This window comes from Pteropus vampyrus, unplaced genomic scaffold (genome assembly GCF_000151845.1).
Source record: "Pteropus vampyrus isolate Shadow unplaced genomic scaffold, Pvam_2.0 Scaffold56, whole genome shotgun sequence".
Lineage (NCBI taxonomy): Eukaryota > Metazoa > Chordata > Mammalia > Chiroptera > Pteropodidae > Pteropus > Pteropus vampyrus.
The window spans coordinates 1976729-1984975 of NW_011888837.1; the positions used below are offsets into that span (position 1 = coordinate 1976729).

The 8247-nt window shown below is 35.9% G+C and overlaps 1 pseudogene; it reads right to left on the bottom strand.

The window, feature by feature from the left end:
• Positions 1 to 1310: 1310 nt before the first annotated feature.
• Positions 1311 to 1426, bottom strand: LOC111740043 (annotated as a pseudogene).
• Between the last annotated feature and the right edge of the window lie 6821 nt (positions 1427 to 8247).

The window sequence follows — 8247 nt, forward strand, 5'->3', positions numbered from 1 at the left end:
GAATATCTTTCCATTTCTTTGTATCTTCTTCAATTTCTTTTAATAGAGTCTTGTAGTTTTCATTATATAGGCCCTTCACATGTTTTGTTAAATTTATTCCCAGGTATTTTATTCTTTTGGTGCAATTGAAAAAGGAATTATTTTTTCTACTTCTTTTTCTGACACTTCATTATTAGAGTATAGGAAAGCTATGGATTTTTGAACGTTGATTTTGTATCCAGATACTTTACTGTATTTGCTTATTGTTTCTACTAGTATTCTTGTGGAGTCTTTAGGGTTTTCTATATAGAGAATCATGTCATCCGCAAATAGTAACAGTTTGACTTCTTCGTTTCCTATTTGGATGCCTTTTATATCTTTCTCTTGCCTAATTGCACTCGCTAGGACCTCCACTGTTATATTGAATAACAGTGGTGTTAGTGGACAGCCTTGCATTGTTCCTGATCTTAGAGGGAAGGTTTTTAGTTTTTCACTATTAAGTATAATGTTAGCTGAGGGTTTGTCATATATGGCCTTTATTAAGTTAAGGTATCCTTCTATACTGATTTTGTTAAGTGTTTTGATCATAAATGGATGCTGTATCTTGTCAAAGGCTTTTTCTGCATCTATTTATATGATCATATGATTCTTATTTTTTCATTTGTTTATGTGGTGTACCACATTAATCGATTTGCATATGTCGAACCATCCCTGTGCCCTTGGGAGGAAGCTCACTTGATCATGGTATATAATCTTTTTAATATGTTGCTGTATTCAGTTTGCTAGCATCTTATTTAGGATTTTTGCATCTGTGTTAATGAGAGATATTGGTCTGTAGTTTTCTTTTTTGTGTGTTATCCTTACCAGGTTTTGGTATCAGAGTGATATTGGCCTTATAAAATGAATTTGGAAGTATTGCCTTTTCTTTGAATTTTTGGAAGAGTTTGAGAAAAATAGGTATTAAATCTTCTTTGAATGTTTGGCAGAATTCACTGGTGAAGCTATCCAGTCCTGGACTTTTACTTTTTGGTATATTTTTGATGATGATTTCAATTTCCATACTGCTGATCGGTCTATTTATATTTTCCAGATCTTCTTGATTCAGTCTAGGAAGATTGTATTTTTCTAAATACTGGTCCATTTCTTCTAGGTTATTAAATTTGGTATTATATACTTTTTCATGGTATTTATGCATGATCCCTTGTATTTCTGCAACATCAGTCATAATTTCCCCTTTCATCCCTGATTTTGTTTATTTGTGTCCTTCCTCTTTTTTCTTTAGTGAGTCTAGCCAGGGGTTTGCCAATTTTTTTTTTTTTTTTTTTTTTTTATGCCTACAGCACCTGGTCTTCCTAGGTGATCTCCCATCCAAGTACTAACCAGGCCCAACCCTGCTTAGCTTCCGAGATCAGATGGGATTGGGTTTGTTCAAGGTAGCATGGCAGGCAGTTTGTCAATTTTATTAACCTTCTCAAAGAACCAGCTCTTTGTTGCATTTATTTTTTCTGGTTTTTTGTTTTCAATTTCATTTCTTTCTGCTCTAATTTTGATGATTTCTTTCCTTCTGCTGACTTTAGTCATCATTTGTTCTTCCTGTTCTAGGTTTTTTTTGTTTTGTTTTGTTTTTTAAGATGAAGATTTAGATTGTTTATTTGGGCTCGTTCTTGTTTTTGGAGATAGGCCTGTAATGATAGGAACTTTCCTCTTATAACTGCTTTTGCCGTGTCCCAAAAGTTTTAATATACTGTACTATCGTTATCATTCATTTCTATGTATCCCTTGATCTCTTTTTATTTCTTCCCTGACCCAGTTACTCTTCAGTAACGTGTTGTTTAATCTCCATGTATTTGTGGTTCTTCCTAATTTCATTTTGCAGTTGATCTCTAGTTTCAAAGCATGATCAGAGAATATGGTTGGTATGATTTCAACCCTCTTATGTTTGTAGAGGCTATCTCTGTGTCCCAGTATGTGGTCGATTCTTGAGAATGTTCCATATGAACTAGAGAAGAATGTGTAAGCAAGATGTTTTGGATGGAAGGTTCTATATATGTCAATTATGTCCACTTGGTATAATGTGTCATTTAAGGATGTTATTTCCTTATTGATTTTCTGTTTATATGATCTGTCCACCGACAGTGGGGTAGTTAGGTCCCCTACTACGATAGTGTTTTGGTCTGTTTCTCCCTTTAGTTCCATTAGTAATTGCTTTACATATTTCAGGGCTCCCTGATTGGGAGCATAGATATTAATAAGTGTTATGTCTTCTTGGTGCATGATTCCCTTTATCATTATAAAGTATCCCTCAGTATCTTTCTTTACATTTTTTATTTCGAAGTCTATTTCATCTGATATTAGTACTGCTAATTAGTACTGCTACTCCTGCTTTTCTCAGAATGCCATTTGCTTGAAATATCATTTTCCACCTTTTCACTTTGAGTCTATATTTGTCTTTGGAGCTGAGATGTGTCTCCTGGAGGCAGCATATGGTTGGGTTTTGTTTACTGATCCATTCAACGACTCTGTGCCTTTTTATTGGGGAGTTCAGTCTATTTACATTTAGGCTGATTATTGAAATATGAAGTCTTCTTATAGCCATTTTATCTTTTGCTTTCTGGTAGCTCGGTGTTTCCATTGCTTCCTTGTTCTTGTGTTTCCGTTTTCTTTATTTTCATTGGCTTTGTGGGTTTTGCCTCTGGTTCTTCTTGCTTTATGTTACATAATTCAGTTCTGAATCTTTGGTGTGTGGTTACAAATATGAAAAGGATAGTTATATATATACACAGTCGTCCATTTTTTTCTGCATGTGCCTTATCTCCTTTCCCCTTCATGAATTTAGATCTTTGAATCCTCTCCTTTTCAGTCATTGTTATCTCAATTTGTCCCTATGTATGCTGAATGTTCATAACTATCTTGCTATAGCAATTCTCTTCTTATTATTTAAACTTAAAATGCCCTCTTCTTAGTAAGGATTGCACTCTTCTGTTTCTATTTGCCTTATAGCCACTTTACTCCTAATTATTATTATTTTTTTTCATTTCGTTTTAGGTGAGCTGACCCCTTTCAGTATTTCCTGTAGTGCAGGCCTCGTAGTGGAGAATTCCCTCAATTTTTGTATATCTGGAAAGGTCTTAATTTCTCCTTCATATCTAAAGGAGACCTTAGCTAGATATATTATTCTAGGCTGGTAGTTCTTTTCATTTAATAGTTTAAATATTCTATTTCATTCCTTTCTGGCTTGTAAGGTCTGCGCTGAGGAGTCTGATGATAATCTAATGGGTTTTCCTTTATAAGTTACTGTTTTCTTCTCCCTGGCTGCCCTGAGAATTTTATCTTAGTCATTGATTTTTGATAACTTTAATACAATGTGTCTTGGTGAAGGCCTTTTTGGGTTGAGATAATTGGGTGTTCTGTTGACTTCTTGAATTCCAAGCTCCAGCTCATTCCTTAGACTTGGGAAATTCTGGTCCACTATTGTCTGAAAATGCTTTTTGGTCCCTGTTCCTTTTCCTCGCCTTCGGTGATGCCCATTATTCTTACGTTTTCTTTCTTGATGGTATCAGCTAGTTCTTGTATTTCTCTTTCATTATTTTTCATTCTTCGGTTTCTCTCTTTTTCCTTCTGATTTATTTCTAGATTTCTATCTTTGATATCATTGATCCTTTCCTTCATTTGGTAGACTCTATTTCCCAAGCTTGCTATTTCATTTTTCAACTCTTGCAGTGTGTTTTTTATCTTTAGAAGATCTATTCTGTTCTTTTTGAGGGTTTCAATCTCCTTGCTCTGCTCATCTAGTTATTTTTTCAATTCCTGAAATTGTTGATATGACTTGTTTCTGAACTTATTGAGTTTTTCAGAAGTACCATCCTGAATTCTCTGTCATTTAAGTCACATATTTTTATGTTTGTAAGCTTATTTTCTGGAGATTTTTCTCGTTCTTTCTTGCCTTGTCACCTTGGTTGTTCATGGTGTTTAATAGACTATTTCTCCACCTGAGCATTAATGGAAGTGTATTCTGCTGTTTTTCCAGAAAGATTTATTATATAAAAAATCTCTCTTTAGCTTGCTACAAAGAAGGCTCTTTTATTTGGATTTCCAGTAGGTGGCTTCCGAGCTTCTTGGATCCTTACTTTATATAAAGCCTAAATAATGCCTTTTTATTTTCTTGTAGATATTTAATCATGCTCGCTGCCCTGTTTCAGTCCCTGTCAGTGTCAGCGATAGTCTCAGCAGCATTTGCTCAGATTCCCCTGGGGCTCCGCGGTGATCGGTCTCAGAGAGTATGGGGGGAAGGGGCCCTCTGGGTTGGGAGTTGGGTGCTGCATCTCAACCTCAGTTTTGCAACCACAGCCAGTAAAGATCAACTGTTGATTCTCTGCAGTCCCGTCCCACTACTCTGCTTTCTGCCCTGATGACTGGGCCCTCCTGCCGGCTACATGGAACACATAGCTCTTCCTGGCAGAGCCGTTCAGGGAAATCACCGCACCTTTTCCCCTCCCCCTCCTCCTGCAGGGAGCTCCAGAGGCTTTGAGACAGCTTCTTTATTTCTCTTAGTCCATCGCCCCACACCTGGGGTTCTGACCTGTGGTAGCTCTTATGTGCAGATCCCACGCTCAGATGTGCTGGTGTGCAGTTTGGATGTTTTTTGTTGAGTTTTAGATGTTCAGCTTATTGTTGTTTCAAGGGTAGACATCTGAGGATGTCTCTCACTCTGCCGTGTTTTCCTCACTCCAAGAGTTTTATTTAAATTGTTAATTAATGAAAGAAACAGTAAGAGCTTAAAAAACTATTCAACAGAGAATTCAGAGTATTGACACAGTCCGTTATGAATGATGAAATAAATCTTGCCATTTGCAACAACATGGGTGGATATTGAGGGTATTATATTAAGTGAAATAAGTCAGACAGAAAAGGACAAAAACTGTATGATTTCACTCATATGTGGAATTCTGAACAGAAAAGTAACAAATGAACTAACAAAAAAAAACCTCATAGATACAGACAATAGAATGGTGGTTACCAGAGGGGAAGGGGGGTAGAGGAAGGGTAAAATTGGTAGAGGAGATCAAATATATGGTAACAGGTGAAAACTAGATGTTTGGTGGTGAGCACACAACAGAGTATATATACAAAGGTCGAATTACAATATTGTGCATCTGAATTTTATGTAATGTTATTAACCAATGCTACCTCAATAAAAAAAAATTGCTGGTAAATGCAATAATTGTAACTTCTATAGGAAAGAACCAATTTCATCTTCACTGGATCTATTTGCACTTCTATAAACAGAAATCACTTGCATCAACAGAAAGCACTTACATCACTATCAGTTTTTACAACTTAAAGAGTTGTAAAATTGTTCAAAGACAATGAACTATAGATTCAAATAACCCAAAAAGATGTGTTATACGAAGCTGGGAGTTTAAGAGAGCTGCTTAAGGTCACGAAACCAGTAACAACCGTAGCAGTGGCCAGATGCCAAAGATCCGGGACTATTCTCCTGTCCCCAGTTCTGATTTTTCCTTATCCCTTTGTTCCTGCCATAGGGAGAGTCATGCTCTGAGTAATAAATCCACAAATTTATGACCTAGCATTCTTGATTGCTTTCTGCCCTCTGGTTCCCAGGACACCAAGGAGATGGGTGCCAGAAGTAAGAAATACTAGAAATGAAGCTCAGAGGTCCTTTAGTTTGTACACAAGGCAGGACAAAACTGTAAGTGTGGGACTGTATGGAAAGAAAACAGGAAACAAACAAGAACACAGGGCATGGTGAGGCTTTCTTGATTATGCATAATTTAGAAGGAAGGAGGAGAAGGAGGGAGAGAAGGAGGAAGAAAGAGAGAGATGAGGAAAGAGAGGGTAATTTATTAATCAGTCATCTTTCTATTCTCAGGCTTGAGTCAACAAAAAGAGTTTCTAAAGTGCTTCCCATGGTGAATGCCTGGCATGTAGTCAGAACTTATATAAAATAAAAACAGACATAGACATGTAAAGAGACATGAAGAAAGACAGAGAAGAAGTATAAGATCTTAGGGGGAAAAAACTACTCAAAAAAATTTTTTTTTCAATTTTGTATGTGAACTCTGTTGACATAGACTGATAATTGTCAAACTTAAACACTTGAAAAGCAGGGTTCAAGTTATCAGACAATCAAAAATAGCTAATTATCTCTTGGCTTCTTTTTTTATTTCATTTTCAGTTATAAATAATGGTGCAGCAAATAGATTTGTGTACATAAATGTTTTCATATATTAGATAACATTCTTACAAACAATTCCTGAAAGTAGAGTAACTATAACAAACAATGATACAAGGAACTTTTATGCATATTGAACCATTTCAATTTCTCCACAACAGTCCAAGAAGTCTTATTATCTGCTTTAAATGAATGAGATACAGTTTAGCATCTTGCCTGAGTGAAACACAAAGCTAGCATGTGAACTGATTCAATAATCACTCATATTCTTTTCCCAAAACTGCACTATACTAGTTTCTTCTTTTACTATCTCCATTTTGGAGGCCCTGGATAAAAATGATAAAAGACTATGGTGAGGGAAACTTTAGCCTGGAATATGTATACCAAGGCAATAAAGCAGTAGCAGATAGCTCTAGAAGCAGACTGGAAGAACTAATTTGAATTGTTCTATATCTTTGATTAATTAAGAATGAGAAACAACTGTCTTACAATAAATTCTCTCTACTAGTAGACATCATTGCTTAAGACACAATAGGAAGAAATAACTAGATTTGGTGACAAAAATTGGGGAGAAATTACCTCAAATTAGTATTAAATCAGCATTGTTTTAATGGAAAATAAAGGCTTTAGCCAAAAATTGAAAAGCAAAGGATGGCATCTGTCAAGAGATTTTTTTTTTAAGTAGGGATGTGGGGAACTCCATTAGAGTCCTAAAATCACCTGAGGGAGACTGACTCAAGATTCTCAGCTTGTCAAAACTAAAGAGTCATAGAAGCTGCTTTTATCACATAAGGACCTCTGTTGAATAGGCTGTGGGTGAACCCACTACACATGAATACCATGTCCTCGTGATTCTTGTTTCCTTGTGAAAGTGTTTTTCCTGCTCTGAATCGTCCTGTAATTTGCTCCACAGGGTTTTCATCTGTTTAGATCAAGTGTCAAAATGAATGCCCTAAATTGCATACTTAATTTGCTGCAATGAAAATACATACGACAATGTAGCAAGGTCATGCCACACACTTTACACTCAGATATATAGGGGAGAAATGCAGCGTCCCCTTACCTTAAAACTGACTTAATCTCTCATGCCAACTGAGACATCTCTTCCTGTCTAACTATTTTGTTTGGGTTTACTCTCTTTGGGTAAGTTCTTAGTCTTTTTAGAATACCTCCTCTTCTCCTTTCTTCTCTCCAATATGTTGTCTGCAGATATGATGAAAACCATGAAAGAGTGCTTACATTGCAGACATATAGTTCTATATGCCTTTTCTTGGTACCTAGGTTTATAAAGTAGTTGGATATGGTTTGGCCCTCGGCATTCTATGATGGCATCTACTGACAACATTCAGTTTGTTCTCTGTATCTGTGAGTTTGTTTGTTCATTCATTTATTTTGTTCTATGGATTCCACATATAAGTGAAATCATATGGTATTTGTCTTCCACATATAAGTGAAATCATATGGTATTTGTCTTTTTCTGACTTATCTTACTTAGCATAACACTCTCTGGGTCCACCTTTGTTGTAGCAAGTGGTAAGATTTCATTCTTTTGTTGGCTGAGTAATATCCCATGGCATTTATATACCACTCCTTTTTTATCCAATCATCTATTGATGGACAGTTAGGTTCCTTCTGTATCTTGGCTATTGTAAATAATGCTGCATTGAACATAGGGGTGCATATACATTTTTAAATTAATGTTTTGGATTTCTTCACAGAAATACTCAGAAGTAGAATTTCTGAGTCATAAGGTAGTTCAATTTTTAATTTATTTGAGGAACTTCCAAACTGTTTTCCATAGTGGCTACACCAATTTGTAATTCCACCAACAGTGCACAAAGGTTCCATTTTCTCTACATCCTTGTCAACACTTGTCATTTGATTTATTGGTGATAACCATTCTGATAGGTGTGAGATGATATCTCATTGTGGTTTTAATTTGCATTTCTTTGATGATCGGCAACATTGAGCATCTTTTCATATGTCTATCGGCCATTTGTATGTCCTCTTGGGAGAAAAGTCTATTCAGGTCCTCTGCCCATTTTTTAATTGGATTGTTTGTTTTTTTGTTTTTT